Source organism: Callithrix jacchus, chromosome 7 (genome assembly GCF_049354715.1).
Source record: "Callithrix jacchus isolate 240 chromosome 7, calJac240_pri, whole genome shotgun sequence".
NCBI lineage: Eukaryota > Metazoa > Chordata > Mammalia > Primates > Cebidae > Callithrix > Callithrix jacchus.
The window spans coordinates 18,740,401-18,758,447 of record NC_133508.1 but is presented as its reverse complement, the minus strand read 5'-3'; the positions used below and the strand labels follow the sequence as shown (position 1 = coordinate 18,758,447).

The 18,047-nt window shown below is 41.3% G+C and overlaps 1 protein-coding gene and 1 pseudogene across 7 annotated transcripts in view; one reads left to right on the top strand and one right to left on the bottom strand.

Annotated features, from left to right (window-relative positions):
* The window catches only part of SLC39A12 (solute carrier family 39 member 12), a 147,883-nt gene extending 132,078 nt beyond the window's left edge, over positions 1–15,805 (bottom strand). For all 7 annotated transcript variants that reach the window (XM_078329555.1, XM_078329556.1, XM_078329557.1 and 4 more), the window contains exon 1: positions 15,583–15,805. The gene's annotated coding sequence lies outside the window, so the exon portion shown is untranslated. The remainder of the gene's footprint in view (positions 1–15,582) is intronic.
* LOC118143536 (small nucleolar RNA U13) lies at positions 223–316 on the top strand (annotated as a pseudogene).
* Positions 15,806–18,047: the final 2,242 nt, after the last annotated feature.

Below are 18,047 nucleotides of genomic sequence, written 5' to 3'. Positions count from 1 at the left end.
AAAATTATCTTGTAAAGTTCTTTACTTATTTATTATATATGCTAATAAAATTCATTCATTCATTTATTCATTCATTCATTCCTGCTATGCCTATCAGAAGCACTAGCCCAAATAAGAACTGTGATCTTTTCTTATTTCACTTGAAAGCATTCATTTCCGGGCGCCTGGTACTACTGGTTAAAAAGTACCCATGGGCATTTTTTTTTTTTTACATCTATTTTAATTCTTCTTTAATTCCTAAGTATGACGATTGGGTTTCCACACTCAAACCTGAGTGTGAACCTTTTTACAACATCAGCACATTACCAGTCTGATGTTTAAAAATAAAGGTCAATTTCAGGCCGGGCGTGGTGGCTCATGCCTATAATCCCAGCACTTTGGGAGGCCGAGGCAGGTGGATCACGAGGTCAAGAGATCAAGACCATCCTGGTCAACAAGGTGAATCCCCGTCTCTACTTGAAATACAAAAAATTAGCTGGGCATGGTGGTGCGCGCCTGTAGTCCCAGCTACTTGGGAGGCTGAGGCAGGAGAATTGCTTGAACCCAGGAGGCGGAGGTTGTGGTGAGCCAAGATCGTGCCATTGCACTCCAGTCTGGGTAACAACAGCAAAACTCCATCTCAAAAAAAAAAAATTAATTTCAACTGTCCTATTAATTTTACAAGATTTTAAATCACCTTCCTTTAACCTTTTAACATCAGTACATTACCTGTCTGATGTTCAAAAATAAATTTCAATTTCAACTATTAATTTTACAAGTCTTCAAATTATGCTTCTAAAAAAACTGAAAAATTCAATGACTGGCCTGTTTCATTATCATGAGATTTCTATTTGATATAATATCAACTTATCAATTTACATGAACGCTGTTGATTTCGAGACTGCATGGCCTGTCACTTCAATAGCACACTCTTTGATAAGGATAAGGTCAATATAAAAAGTATTTACTTTTAACGATTAAATTGGGATCTCTAATATCTTACCTTTGGGATACTTAGCAAATAGTCATTTACATAATATACTATCTAAATGCACAATTTAAACTTTTTTTTTTTTTTTTGAGATGGAGTTTTGCTGTTGTTACCCAGACTGGAGTGCAATGGCACGATCTCGGCTCACCACAACCTCCGCCTTCTGGGTTCAAGCAATTCTCCTGCCTCAGCCTCCCGAGTAGCTGGGACTACAGGTGCACACCACCATGCCCAGCTAATTTTTGTATTTTTAGTAGAGACGGGGTTTCACCTTGTTGACCAGGATGGTCTCGATCTCTTGACCTCGTGATCCACCTGCCTTAGCCTCCCAAGGTGCTGGGATTATAGGCATGAGCCACCGTGCCCGGCCCAATTTAAACATTTTTAATTCCTTTTCTTTTTTTTTTTGAGACGGAGTTTCACTCTTGTTACCCAGGCTGGAGTGCAATGGCGCGATCTCGGCTCACTGCAACCTCCGCCTCCTGGGTTCAGGCAATTCTCCTGCCTCAACCTCCTGAGTAGCTGGGATTACAGGCACATACCACCATGCCCAGCTAATTTTTTGTATTTTTAGTAGAGACGGGGTTTCACCATGTTGACCAGGATGGTCTCGATCTCTTGACTTCATGATCCACCCACCTCGGCCTCCCAAAGTGCTGGGATTACAGGCTTGAGCCACCGCGCCCGGCCCCTTAATTTTCTTTTTTAGAATTTCAAAGCTTTCAGACACTGCTACCAAAAAAAAAATCACAACAGATTTTTTTACCTGGTTTTTAAACATTATAAATGATCTCATAGTAAATCATTAATCATTGGGATGTACATTTTACAAGGACAGAGATATTTATCCAGTTGGTTCATTGTACCCCCCAGCACCTATTCCTGGCATCTTATCCGCTTAAAATAATATGTGTTGTTAAATACCTGCCATCTCCTGTTTTATCTTATGGAACTCACCATATTACTTCCACATTTAGAGCATACTGCTAATATGTGTAATCTCTTCTTGCTGTTGCTTGATGCCATGAAAATATTAAGCATGATCTGAACAGCAATTCTAAATCACAAGTTCTTGGCTTTCAAGTTATACAGTGATATGTGGCAAATGGGTGGCGAGAGATCACAGATTTTCACATAAGGTGTGATCAACATTGATTCTCTTACATTGTGCTGAGGAGGCAAGACTCAATATGGAGTCTGGATACACACACTGCTCTAGGGCTAGGGAGAAAGCCACCGATAGAAGACCGTCTGTCTGTGCATGAGAGTATCAAATTTTATACTGATGCCAAGGTGAATGTTAAATAGCACTACAGGGCTGATAATGAATGTTGCCATAATAAAGTAGTTAGAAGCAACCATTGTGAATCATAAAAAAAGCAGCTCAGTTTTTGGTGTGCTGCAAGTAATTTATACTGATGAAAATTAAAATAGTCAAGTTCATGAATAATCATTCATGAATAATCAAGATTATTCCTAAGACATTACTCTTAGGCCGGGTGCAGTGGCTCACGTCTATACTCCCAGCACTTTGGGAGGCCGACGCAGGTGGATCACAAGGTCAAGAGATCGAGACCATCCTGGTCAACATGGTGAAACCCCGTCTCTACTAAAAATACAAAAATTAGCTGGGCATGGTGGTGCACGCCTGTAGTCCCAGCTACTCGGGAGGCTGAGGCAGGAGAATTGCTTGAACCCAGGAGGTGGAGGTTGCGGTGAGCCAAGATTGTGCCATTGCACTCCAGTCTGGGTAACAACAGCAAAACTCCGTCTCAAAGAAAAAAAAAGAAAAGAAAAGAAAAAAAAAAGCATTACTCTTGCCCTCACATTTCTAAGAAAAAAGCAGCAGAGATACAACTAGTTTGCTGGGAACTACATACAACATAGTGAACACGAGTGGGAATGTGTGTCATCTGAATGTCACCTATCATGTCAAAGTAGGCTGACCCTGCAGATATGAAGCAAGCAGCTCTCTACCACCTAATACACCCTAAATACCAATCCCTGTTCCATCTTCAACCAAGTAACCTCTAGCATTTATAACCTGTTTCTTAATATGAAAATAAGAATAATCCCTGTCTAGATTTGTAAATAATAAAATTTATCAAGAAAAAGAAAAGTAAACATATACTTCTAATCCTTTGATCAGTATGGTCTGCCTACCTGGCTGGCTGGCTGGACTGAGGAAGAGCAGGTTCAGAACCCACTGGGAAACCTCCTATACAAGGTAAGATGACAAGTAAACAGGCCATCATTTAACAAACAAAACGGCCTTTTATAAAATATGCATTATACCACTTCACACCCACCAAGATGCCTATAATCAAAAGGATAGTAACGGTTGACAAGAATGTAAAGAAACTGGAACCCTCACACACTGCTGGTGAGAATGTAAAATAATACAGTCACTTTGGAAGACAGTTCCTCAAGATGTCAGGTACAGTTATCATATGAACCAGTAATTCCACTCCTAGGTATACACACAGAAGAAGCAAAAACAGATCTACACAAAAGATTCTACACAAATGTTCATGGCAGTATTCATACTTGTAAAAAACATGAAAACAACCCAAATGTCCATTAACAGACAGACAAATAAAATGTGGTATATCCATATAATGGAATAATATTTGGCAATTAATAAAAAATGCATGATGATATACAAAGATAGAAAAACCTTGAAAACATGCTAATGAAAGAAGTCAGACACAAAAGATTACAAGTCGTCAGATCGAACTTACCTAAAATGTCTACAATAGGCAAATCTATAGAGACAGAAAGTAGATGAGTGGTTGCCTAAGGCTGAGAAATTTGGGAAAAATAGGTAGTGACTGTAAATGGGTATAAGATTTCTTTTTGGCCTGGCGTGGTGGCTCACACCTGTAATCCCAGCACTTTGGGAGGCCGAGGTGGGTGGATCATGAGGTCAAGAGATCGAGACCATCCTGGTCAACGTAGTGAAACCCCATCTCTACTAAAAATACAAAAAATTAGCTGGGCATGGTGGTGCGTGCCTGTAATCCCAGCTACTCAGGAGGCTGAGGCAGGAGAATTGCCTGAACCCAGGAGGCGGAGGTTGCCATGAGCCAAGATCCCGCCATTGTACTCCAGCCTGGGTAACAAGAGCGAAACTCCGTCTCAGAAAAATAAATAAATAAAAATAAAAATTTCTTTTTGTTACAGATTAGACTATGGTGATAGCTGCACAACTATGACTATATTAAAACCATTGAACTGTACATTTTAAATGGGTGAGTCCTATGGTATGTGAACTATATCTTGATAAAGCTATTAAGATATATTGTGCATTATCTTTAAATTATTATAACTTTCAACCATCAAATGACATGTCTTATCAAGATGAAGTATGGACATGTTGTCACCCCAACAGCTACATTCCATATAGTTCACAAAGTCCTCTCACAGCCCCCAGACCCCATGACCAAGAGTGTTCCCCAGGGCATTTCTGCCAGAGCTCCCAGAGAAGATGCTTTCTCTTCCTAGGATCACAGGTGGAGCTGGTTTCAACTGGGGCTCCTTCTGTGACAAGAGAGAATAGGCTAACACTCTAATAAAAGCAGAATGAGAGAGTGAGTGGGGCAGTGGGATAAAGAAAGAGAGGGAAAGAGAAAGGTGAGAAAGGAGAAGACACAGAGAAGAAGAGCACAGTAATTATTGTTGGAGCATCTGCATCCAGCCATGCTGTCTAGTTTAAAGTGGGTTTCTGTAATTTACTTTTAGGAGAGTCTTAATATGTTACTTCACTACAAACTCTTTCCCTACTTAACTGATAAACTTTCTAGGGATATATACACAAGTAAAACTAAATCCTGGGCATTTTTTGTTTAATAAAAAGATACATGAAACATTGGAAAGAGCACACATAGCTCAGTGGTTAAATGAAGTCAGACAGACTTAGATTCAAATGTGAGTCCCAGGCTTACCTAAGTGACCTTGGGAACACACAATTTAACTTCCCCAAACCTTAGTTGCCACTTCTGTAAAATGGGAGCCCTAGGTTTGGTTTTCTTACAGACAGGCCACTGTCCACATTAAATGAAATAACTCATGGCAATGTCTCAATACAGGACCTGGAATATAAGAACACAACAATATGACCCACCATTATTAGTGGTAAACTCATGATTTATCACAGATATATTTAGAGCATAAAAAAGTATTGTTTTAAAGCAAAGATAGTATGAATAAGACTAGTAGGTAAGAGCCAGAGAAAACTGTACCACGCTTCACAAAAAAATACTTCTTACTCATTGGAGAGCATTATTTTTAAGACATGTTAGAAACTAAACCTAGTAATGGTAAAGACAACAGCCAGAACCAAAAATGCTAATTCATAAAAATCAATTCTCGTTCTTAGCTAACCTTGCCCAATACATACTTTGGTCAGAGTTATTTCTTCTTAGCTTTCAGTCTGCAATCACTTTTGGAAACCACTCCCCACTTGCAAATAGACAGCTTTAGACAACTATTTAGATTGCTAAGCGTTCTGTCCTTCTACAACACTGCATATTATTGCCTCCACATGAGAGAATTCCCTCCACTCATCTACTGCCCATAGATATCACTAACTTGCCCCAGCACAAGTCCTCTCCAAAAGTGACCTTGTGATCACCCAGTTCTGAGTTCATTCATTCATTCAACAAAGACTTAATGAGAACCTACTATGTGCAAGGTACTGTACTAGGTACCAGAGATGCAGAGAATAAAAGAGATACTTCTTCCCTGTGTTCTCATGAGGACCTGTTGCCTCCTCATCACAACACTGACCACACTGTTACTGATTTCCTAACTACTTCTCTGCAACCCCTACAGAGACACTAAGCAACCTGAGGTCAGGGACCATAGCAAAGCTGATTTGCACCGTATCACATTATTTTGAATAAGTCATGGAATATAGCCACAGCATAGCTATTTGCATGGTCAGAGACTCATGCAGAGCAAACTCTGAAGTGTGTAGACACACAAACTTTACAGGTCACTGAGTCTCCCATCAGTGCTGAATATAGCCTGCCCCTGAGATCTTGGCTACATCTAGAGCTCAATCCAAAGTATATGATACAGATATAAAATTACATGATACAAATATAAAATATGCATTTATTTTTATAAATATATGTATTAGATTATCTTTTCATTGAAAATACGTCTATATAAGATAAAGAAGAATAAAGTTGCACATAGATTAGCTAAAATCTAATGTCTTAGATGAAATGCACCAATTCCAGAAAAAACACGAACTATAACAACTCATCCAATATGAATTTAAATAGCCCTGTAACTGTTAAGAAAACTGGCTTTGTAATTTAAAATCCCATAAACATCTCTAGGCCAGTGAGGTGTGGTGGCTCACACCTGTAATTTCAGCACTTTGGGAGGCCGAGCTGGGTGGATCACCTGAGGTCAGGAATTCAAGACCAGTCTGGCAAACATGGTGAAACCCTTCTCTACTAAAAATACAAAATATTATCTGGGCATGGTAGCGGTGCCTGTAATCCCAGTTACTCAGGAGTCTGAGGCAGGAGAATCCTTGAACCCACAAGGTGGAAGCTGCAATGAGCCACGGTCATGCCATTGCACTCCAGCCTGGGCAACAAGAGCAAAACCCCACCCCCCACCTCCCCACCAAAAAAAAAAAAAAGTGCTTGGCCCAGATGGCTTTATTAAAGAATTCTATCAAATTTTTCAGAAAGAATTAACTTTAGAAAGAATAACCTTCCCAGAAAATAGAAGAGAAAGGAATACGTCTCAATTCAACGAAGGGAGTGGTCTAGACATAAGGAGACTAAGGAGAGTTTAGAACCAAATGCAACCTGTAATTCCAAACTAGATCCTGTTGTTAAACAGAATTTGATCAGATAACCAGTAAAGCTTGAATAAAATTGAAGATGTGATGATAGAAATGTATTAATTTTCTAATTTTGATGGTCATTTTGATATTACACAGAAGAATGTCCTTAGGAAATGCGACTAAAATATTTGGAAGCAATGGGTCATCAAGTCAGCAACTTATTAGCAAATGGTTCAGGGAAAAGCAAATGTTATATGAATTGTACTGATAACCTTCCTATAAATTTAATCTTGTTTTAAAACAAAGAAAAAATATTTCTTAAAAATATAGGAGGCTATCTTTACGATCTCAGAATACAGAAGAATTTCCTAAACTAGGTATAAAAACACTACAAATATTAATGTTATAAATTCAGCCACATGAAGATTAAGAACTTTATAAATGGAGCATTATTCAGCTTTTCAAAAGAAAGAAATTCTGGCTTTTATGAGTCATATAACATATATCATGTGTGACAACATGGATGAACCCTGAAGACGTGCTAACTCAGATATGCCACTCACAAAAAGACACACACTGTAAGTTTCCACTTATATGAAGTATCTAGAATAGTCAAATTAATAGAAAGAAAAGGCCAGCTTCTGGGCCTGGGGGAAATAGAGTTGATTAATCAATATACAGTACGTGGAGATCTAGTATTCAATGTTGTGAATACACTCATCACTACTGAACTACCCACTTAAAGATGGTTAAGATGGCAAATTTCATGCTTATTGCCACATACATATATACATTTGTGGATAACACTTGAAGAAAGAAAGGAAATGGTTGACACAATATTGCAGAAGTCTCTCCTCTCTGGGATGTGATCTGAAAAGGGCACACAGGGAACTTAAAAAAAAAATTCCTTCAGTTCAAGTACAAGTGGTTTCCATCATCCTCTAAAAGGATAAGCTCCTGCAAATCTACTTTTTAAAATCAACTCCCCAGGAAAGGGAAGATGAGCCAGTACAAAAGCTCTGGAAATAAAGAACTAAAGGACAGGTAAGGCAAAAGGAAAGAATCATGAATTCTCTCAGTATTATTAACTTTATATTTTCTAAATAATAAAGGATCAATTTCTGTACAACAATTTAAAGTTATAAGTGGTACTGGTCAAACTAGATGTACTTTATGTAACTACCAAATATCTTTCTAAGATATGGAGCCAAATAATATCAATCCCTCAGCCTTTCTATATTGCTCACCACAACAGGAGGAGTCAGACAGGACAGGGGCTGTCCTCAGCGGTCTGAACAAGGAGAAGCAGAAAGAGGCACTGAGGGCCAGCGTTCTGCCTCGAGAAAGCAGAAGCTGGTGCCTACACAGTATGCAGTTTGTTCAGAGGCCTCCCACTTCTGACTGGTTTCCCGCTAAGAAGAAAAAAAAGGTAAGGCTCAAAAATATACCCACATGGCTCCTTATGGGGTGGGGGGAGAAATTAAATGACTAATTACTCTTCTCAAGAGCTTTAAAACATGCAAATCAAATTCTAAATTTTCTACTTTCAACTGGCTATATCAGCTGGGACTCAGGTCAGATACAGACAGGTCACTGAGGCTGACTGAAAATCACCTATATTTTACTCTTATTTTTATTCACAATGCTTTCAGGAAAAAATTTTTTTTCGATTAAAATTTTTCTCATCATTCTACTCAAAGTACCATAGGCTCTTTATTCTATCAAATTAGATTCTTACTCTGAAAAATACAATGGAATTCTTTAAAGATAAAATGTGCAACCTCCAAATAGAATCTTGAGTCCTGCCCTATTCCCTGAACTTCAGATTCACATCTTCAATGTTCTTCACATTTCTACTTCAAAGTCTAGCCAGCTTCTGAAACTTAACACAGTCGAAAGGAGTATCGTTCATATCCACCGCTTCTCATATTCCAACAGCCATTTCTCTTCCAGGCTGGTGTCAAAGGCTGTCACACTGACCTTCCACTGAGCTGTTAACACTTGAACTGTCCATGGGCGGAGAAGCTAAGAGGACCGATTGTAACACTCCTTCTGGGGCCTCAGGGCCTGCACAGAGTTTTGCTCCTGCCGGCACCCAAAAGCACTTACCCCAGCTCCTGCACACGCTTACCTGCATTTTCCCTCCCACGATGGGTTGAGCACAGGGGTTTCTAGTGAGTGGAGTCTGCCCCTGCCAGTGCCTAAGTGCTATTTCCAGCACCCACACCCCAGTTCCCACCAGCAAAGTGGTCAGGGAAATTACCCTGCTTCACTATCTTAATCAGGTGACCAAATCAACATCAACAGTGATCAGTCACATTGAAAGTACACACCCTTTCCTTTGTAGGATGTGATGAAAAGAATACTTCATCTTTTTGGTCTTCCTCCCAGGCATCCATAAACCCAGATGTATTAAGAGAAACACATTTGTTAAATCCCACTTGAGGGGCATTCTACAAAATACGTGACCAGTAGTCCTCAAACCTGACAAGGTCACCAAAAAAGAAAGGAAAGTCTGAGAAACTGCCACGGTCTAAAGGAAGCTAAGGAGACACAAAGACTAAATGTAATATGGTCACCTGCATAAGATCCAGGAACACTACAAGGCCCTTGTTATAAACTGAATGTTTGTGGCCTGCCCAGAATCCTCATATGCTGAAGCTTTAACCTCAAATGTAATAGTATCTGGAGCTAGGGCGTTTGGGAGGTAATCAGCCTTAGATGAAGTCATGAGGGCAGGGCCCTGGTCTGATGGGATTAGTGCTCTTATAGAGAGACACAGAGAGCTTGTTCTTTCTCTCTTCTGGTAAGAACACACCTAGGAAAGGGGACTGTGCTGTGTGCAAGTGAGGAAGAGACTCCTCACTGGAACCCAACCATCCTGGCAGCCAATCTCAGACTTTCCACCTCCAGATCTGTGAAAACAAATTTCTTTTGTTTAATCCACTCAGTCTATGGAATTTTGTTATGGCAGCTAACTGATAAGACCTTAAGTAAAAACTAAAGAAATCAACCATGGGGGGCCACGGTGGCTCCAGCCAGCTGTCCTGGCGCTTGAGGAGATGAGGCCATGAGTTCAAGGCTGACTTGAGCAATGTTACAAGCTCTCATTGATTAACAAAAAAAAAAAAATTTAAAGCCGGGCACAGTGGCTCACGCCTGTAATCCCAGCACTTTGGGAGGCTGAGGCAGGTAGATCACGAGGTCAAGAGATCAAGACCATCCTGGTCAACATGGTGAAACCCCATCTCTACTAAATATACAAAAAATTAGCTGGGCACGGTGGTGCGTGCCTGTAATCCCAGCTATTCGGGAGGCTGAGGCAGGAGAATTGCCTGAACCCAGGAGGTGGAGGTTGCGGTGAGCCGAGATCGCGCCATTGCACTCCAGCCTGGGTAACAAGAGCGAAACTCCGTCTCAAAACAAAACAAAAAAAGAAATCAATCATGTATAGAATTTAGTCAATAATAATGTATCACTATTACTTCACTAAATGTGACAAATGACCACACTAATGTAACAGTTTAACAATATGAAAACTGGATGTAATTTATTTGAAAACTCTACTATTTTCACAACTTTCTGTAAATTTAAAACTCTTCTAAAACACAAAGTGTATTTCTAAAAATTCAATGGCGTCCTACATTTTTCTTAAACCAAAGGCCTCCCAATCTCTTTTACTCATCATCTAATACTTACACTTTGTTTACTCTGGTGTACCACGTTCACCTTTACAAGGATTACACAGTATGAGTTACCATACATGTACACGTTGCCAAAATTGATTAACCTGCACACTTAAGATCTATGCATTTCTTATGTTATACTTCAATTACAACAGTTTTAAAATATATGATTGCCAAATGAATACGCTAATGACCTAAAAAGTACCCTTGATTTGGTGGCTGAAAACACTAACATTTCATTTGCTCTGGAATCTGCCATTTGGACATGGATCAGCATGGACACTTCATTCCTTCTCTATTTGCCGGTAGCCAGCGACTGGTATTATCTAAAGGCTCACTCACTCACACGTCAGATGGTGAATGCCGGCTGTCACCTGAGACTTTAGCTGGGCCTGTAGATTCAAGCACCAATACAAGGCATCTTTATGTGCCCCGAGATTCCTCATGATATGGTGGCTGTGTTAGAAAAACTTTATATTCAGTGTGACTCTAATTCTGTTTCAAGATACGCACACATTCCAAAAAAATTAACAGAAGTTTTCCCTGGAGTGAAGAAAAATGAGTGATTTTTAAACTTTCGTAGTTATACATTTTTCTTTTATAAATTTTATACCATAAACATGTATTACTTTCTAAATCAGATGAAAAAAATTCAGCTCCCTGTTAGCATACATAATACACTAGTGTAAACACAAATGAAATTGAAAATGCAAAAATGTCAAACATATTTACATTATTAAAAAAAAAAAGAATCCGCTCATGAAGAGCAAAAACGTTATGAAATACTTGATTCATTCTGCCTTACTTCCCCACCCTCCCCATTGTGAGACAGAGTTTCACTCCTGTTGCCCAGGCTGGAATGCAATCCACTTACTGCAACCTTCACCTCCTGGGTTCAGTCGATTCTCCTGCCTCAGCCTCCTGAGTAGCTGGGATTACAGGCATGCACCACCATGCCTGGCTAATTTTTGTATTTCTAGTAAAGACTGGGTTTCACCATTTTGGCCAGGCTGATCTTAAACTCCTGACCTCAGGTGATTCACCTCCCCCAGCCTCCCAAAGTGCTGGGATTACAGGCACAAGCCACCTCGCCCAGCCCACCTTACTTTTCAAGTTACAGATGAAATGAACATCAGCACATCAGAAACTAACAAAGAACACAAATATGCTCAATGATATGTGATGTCTTCTAGATCACACATCTGGCCATTTTCATGGCACAGCTATCCCTTAGTTCAATTCCTTCCTCAAAACCTTCTCTCCATATTTTCCTTTAATCAAAATCACCTACTAAACATTACCCTAGAAATAAAATCATCTGGAAAGCAAGGCCTACAAAGGCAAACCTCAGATGCTAGATACTTTCTATCTTACAGCGTGGTGTCACCTCACTTGATAATAGATCTTTTACTAAGATTTAAGGCCTACTGAACAAATACTATGGCTACCTCAAGGTCACTCTGGAATTCTCAGTAATGATTAAACAACACAGGAGTCAGCGGCAAGATCTTTTGCTCCTTTTCCTTCCCTGGCCTCAGCCTTATTGCAAAACACTCCCTCCCTTCTGCTACCTGGCCCTGCAAGGCATGTTCTTACATTCCATGCAGACCAATAATTTCTATCATCTCATAAATTCTATACTTACTCTAGTAAAAAGTTAACGTTTTTTTTTTACACTAAAGTCCTTTTCTTCATCTGACATTAAACAACTACTTCTATAATTTTCTAGTTTTTCAAAACACTGTTAATTTACACACACCAAATCAACATACTCCTACGTTGTATTTTTGCACTTTTCATTTTCTGATTTGCCTTTTTCCTGCCAACTCACACTATTTGATCACAACAAATTCCTAAGCTTTTTATCAACCTGAACTATTTACATTATAAAAATGTCCCATGTTCTCTAAAATGCTCAATTTAAAAATGATAGCTAAATGATTTTATTCATCCAATTTTACAATATGAGTTTTTAAAGTTATTTCAAGAACTTCGTCAACAAGCAAGTCAATTCTTAGGTGCTTCAAAGAAGCAATTATCAGTATGAAAAGTTAAGGCTTATGTGGTATTAACCAAATATTCTCAAGACTTGCTCAAATAGAAAACAACTGTAAATATACTCACATGTTGCTTAATAATGGGGGTACATTCTTAAAAATGCATCATTAGGCAATTCACTGTGGACATCACAGTGGACTTATACAAACCTAGACAGTCTAGCCTACTACACATGCACCTAGATGGTGCAGTCTATTACTCCTAGGTTACATTACAGACCTATATAGCAGCTTACTGTAATGAATACTATAGTATGTGTGTATCTAATCATAGAAAAGGTACTGTAAAAAGACAGCATAAAAGATAGAAAATGGTATACCTATATAGGGCACTCACCATGAATGGAGACTGCAGGACTAAAAGTTGTTGTGGGTAAGTAGGGGATGAATGAATGTTAAGGTCTCAGACATTGCTCTACACCACTATTGACTGTTTAAAGACTTTACACTTAGGCTACACTGAAAAGTTCTTCTTTCTTCAGTTAACCTTGGCTTACTGTAACTTTTTTTATTTTACAAACTTTTAACCTCCTCTATAATTGCACTTAGCTTAAAACACACATTGTACATCTGTACAAAATATTCTTTCCTTATATCCTAATTTTATATGCTTTGTTCTATTTTTAATTTTAAAACTTTTTCTTAAAAACTAAGACAAAAACACGCACTAGCCTAGGCCTACACCGGGTCCAGATCATGCACATCACTGTCTCCCACCTCCAATCTCGTCGCACTGAAAGGTTGTCAGGGGCAACAACACGCATGTGGCTGTCACCTGCTATTATGACAGTGCCTTCTTCTGGAATATTTCCTGAAAGACCCACCTCAGGCTATCCTATAGTTAACTTTTCTTCTTAATCAACAGAAGTACACACTAAAACAATGATAAAATGGGTAGAAAATACACAATACAATAATGTATTTAACGTTATCAAGTATTATGTACTATACATAACTACATATGCTACACTTCTACAGGGACTGGCTGCACCGTAAGTTTGTTTACACCAGCACCACCACAAAAGCATGAGTAACTAAGAAGTTATGAATACCACAGCTTCACTAGGCAATGGGAATTTTTCAGCTCCCTTATAATCCATGGGACCAAAATCATATATGAGCTCTGATGACCTCACTGGCACTATGCAGTACATAACTGTACTACACAAATTAGGGCTATACCTGGCTGTACAAATTTATGGTAGTCCCAAGCTACAAACCTTCAGCTAAACAAAGAAAGACATGTCAAAAAGTTTTAAGTCCTGCCTCCTTCCCATGATTCTCCTGATTATTTCAGTACTGAAAAGAACTTTCTCTGGTTGCTGAGATGTTTAAATGAGTTCATTACTATAAAAAAGGTATTATTAGCATAACAAAGAAAATATTTTGGCATGGGAGGGAGGGGAGAAAGGAAAGAAAGAGGGAAGAGAAAGACTGTGAACACATGCCAGTCTCCCTAAAAGAAATGTAAATGTATATGGCTATCTCCCATGCTCCTCATCAGCAATATTTTTTTTTTACAGACACCTACCCTGCATTTGCCGATACACTGGCAGCAACCTGTTTAAATCAGAAGTGTTACATGCTACACTGCACGTCAGGGTGGAAAACAGCGATGATCTTCCACAGAGCTGAGAAGATGAAAAACACTAAATTCTGATCCATTTATTAATAAACAGAGAACAGTATTTTCTTCAAATACATGATTATTTCACTACCGATACTTTATTCGCAGGATACACATTATAACTGCTGTTAAAGATAGGTGGGCATGACCGCAATTAGAGATTTCAACAGAAGGCAGAATTATTTATTTTTTTCTATTTAATTATTTTGTATTTGACACTTGCTCCACATAAGTTTATTTAAAAGAGTAAAGCGCAAGGCAGCCTGTACCCTAATGTCAGGTTTCCAGCTTGCTGCTAGAAAACGCAGTCTGGATAAGAGAGAATCTGTGTTATAAATGAAATCCCCTAAGACTAAACAATGTGCGCACATTCCAGCTAAGGACAGCCAACCAGTACCCCTTGTAAAGTGCGAACACTAACTTCTAGGTTAAGTACGCTACAAATAATTGTAAGCGAAATTTCCAAAGTCAACTACCTTTAGCTTGGGGCTAGAGCAATCACCTAACTCTATCTCCCATACCCGGCATCAACAGCTTCCTTAAATCTTCTGCTTAATTCTCCCAACAAAATACTTCCAAGCTTTCCTTGCTAAATAAAAATGGCGCTGCTTTTCCCGTCACATTATTGTTGACTTCTCAGTAATCCTTAGGTCCTTTAACCATCAAACTCAATTGGCCTCATTTAAATGCCACCCTTCCCTGAACACTGCCAAGTGCTTTTTTGAGGGTCGGGCCAGGAGGTAAGGATGGCTGCTTCTATCTACAAGGCTGCAACTTTCTCAGCTAGAATCCTGGGGGTAACTCCCTCTCACTTTTCTCCATAACCTCGGCCTTCCCCGAAACTGTTGCCTCTGTCTCTTTAAACCACACTCCAATGCAAACTGTCCCCAAAGTGCAGTAGCACTTAAGCTTCTCTGTGCCCCTCGCACCCATCAACGCCATCTCTAATGCACCGTTCACACCTAGACCCACGCCTCAGCCTTTCCGGGGGTCGTTCAGAGACACGTGCCAGGCAGACACCACCACGCCGGCCTCTCCGGGGCACAACTTTCCGCTCTGTCTACATCCCAGCCTGTGCACCCGAAGGGACCCAACAGCTGAGTCCCAGCCCCGCTGCGGCAGAGGGCAGGGACCAGCACGCACACCCTCAAGTCTACATGAAGACCCTCCCCGGCACTGTCGCCGGCACCGACGCCCGGACCACCCCTGCCCTGGGCGACGGATGAGTGTCTGGGGCGCACGCCGCGGAGGCAAGGAGGAGGCTGGCGGGAGCTAGAAGTCACCAGGACAGGCTTGTCTTCCCCTCCCTTCCAGCAGCGGCGGGCCCCAGTCCCCACCCCTATCCCAGGCCCCCAGTCTGACGGCACCACGGCCACAAAGGGCGGCGAGGGTGCGCGCCCGACGCCTGGGTGCCTCGCGGTACCTGAACCCACCTGGTCGAGTGGCAGCTGCACCGCATCGCCGAGGGGCCGCGGCAGGGTGGAGTCCGTGGTACTGGCGGTGCCGGAGGGCGATGGAAAGGCTTAGACTAGGGACTGCTCTCTACTTTGAGCCCAGCGCGCTCACTGCGAGCGACTGCTCCCCCCGCCTCCGACTTCCAGCAACTCCCAACGCCGGTTCCTCACTTTGCGCCCACAGGTGCCAACGGCCGCTCACGGCACAATCCACAATCGCTGCGTGGAACTCTGACGCGGCAGCCAATCAGAGAGCGCCGGCCGAACAGCGCCCCTCCCCCGTGCCGAGGGGCGGGGTGAAGGGAGGAGGCTCACGCGAAGGCTGTAGCCTGAGGGCACCTCGCGGGGTGTGGGATGCCTTTCCGGGGTTGAACTTTAGAAGGGCGTCTTTGCCCCCTCATCCCTCCCTTTGTCCTCCCTGGAATGTCACGGCCATCCACCTCTCTCTAGGAGGGACAGCAGGCAACCTAGGGGTGGGCAGTGGCCCCCAAACAAGGAGCAAAGTGAGGGACGTCCCAAGCATTGCTGGGGACATTGGGGACCAAGCTGGGGTCTGGGAGGAGGAAGACAGTGAACCAAACCTAGCTGAAAAGCCCCATTGTCTTCGAAACTGCAGTGTAAAAGCCCAAAATTGAGAACAATCTCGTGGTCTGACCCTTTCAGTCCCCCTCCAGCCGCACCTGGGCCTTCCAGGCGGAGCGAGCTGTTCCTGGGTTGGATGCCTGTGGTGGCAGGGAGACAGACTCAACTTTGTTGCATTAAAGTTTAGTTCTTTGGTCGCCAGCCGCTCTTACTGAACGTCCTGCCTTCCTCCTCAAAGAGGCGGTTTCTAAGCATCCTTCAGCCCCTGAGCACAGTCACCCTCAGACTTTTGAATTCTGCATGTCCGCATACCTTCTGGGTGTTGAGAAAGGGTCATATATATGTGTAATTCATTTGCCCCAAACTTCATAAAAGTAATCCATTTGAGCTCTTTGAAAATGCAACATCAACTTTTGTTCAGCAGACTTTTAGAAGAGGAATGGCACGGGAGGGTTCCTAATTCCCCTTGGGAGCTCAAGACTTAAGGGTTTGACAGTTTGTGATTCGGGTAAAAATAGTGTTTACTGGGAGTTTAACCGCATGTTTTAATACTTTTGTTAGAATAGCTCAATAATCCTCACAATTACACTGTGAGATAGATACTATTATACACCATCTTTCAAATAAATTGAGGCTCAGAAAAGTTATGTAATTTGCCCATGACAACTAAGTAGATTGGAATCCAAGTAACCTACCTCCAGAGCTGACCTTGCCACTAGACCTTTGTCTTCCTCACACCTAAACCCATTCCAGAAATTCCCATCAGCTACCATTTGCTTTATGACTAGTCCGGGATCTTGAACAATAGGACAGCACAGATAAGAAAAATGCACTCACTTTGGTAAATCAGTCCCTGGGCTTTAGTTTCTTTGAAAAGGAGGCAGTCGAACTAATCAATGCAGTCCCTTTCTGCCTACAATTGAGTGGTCAATGTAATCTTAGTTTGGTAGATTCTCAACTGAAACTGAATAGAGGATAGAAGGAAGAATAAGAAAAAAACCTGGACCTTCAGTCAACCTGGGGAAGTGTTCCAGTGGGAACTGTAATCAATTAGAGAGCAACCTACTGAGTAAGGTTTTTTGATTTGTTGTTGTTGTTGTTGTTGTTGTTTTTTTTTTTTTTTTTTGAGACAGAGTTTCGCTCTTGTTACCCAGGCTGGAGTGCAATGGCGCGATCTCGGCTCACTGCAACCTCTGCATCCTGGGTTCAGGCAATTCTCCTGCCTCAGCCTCCTGAGTAGCTGGGATTACAGGCACGCACCCCCATGCCCAGCTAATTTTTTGTATTTTTAGTAGAGAGGGCATTTCACCATGTTGACCAGGATGGTCTCGAACTCTTGACCTCGTGATCCACCCGTCTCAGCCTCCCAAAGTGCTGGGATTACAGGCTTGAGCCACCGTGCCCGGCCAGATCAGGTGAGATTTCTAACAAGCCGTTTTGGGGAAATGCTACTTCAACACAAAAGGATTCCAAAACAGAGTGCTCTTCAAAGTCATAGGCTAAGGGTCATGTGCCTCAGAATCTTTTGGGAAATTTATTGAAATGCAGATTCCAGGGCTCTACCCCAGGTCTGCTTAATCAGAATTACAAGCATGGACCCAGAGGAATCTGAGTTTTAGGATAAGCTTCTCATGTGGGCTCTTAGCCTCAGCAGTGTTTGAGAACTCCTGCTAAAATCCTCAATCAGGGACAGATTTCAAGTTTTGAAAAGAAAAAAAAGTAACATGAAAAAAAAAAGAACATGGTAGCTTTGTAAAGTTCCTAAAACTCTAAGGCAACTAGGTACACATGAGCTATAACCACATCCATAAGGAGAAAGCTGTGACAGGAAAGGTTTGCACTCATCCCACAGAGCTACTCCA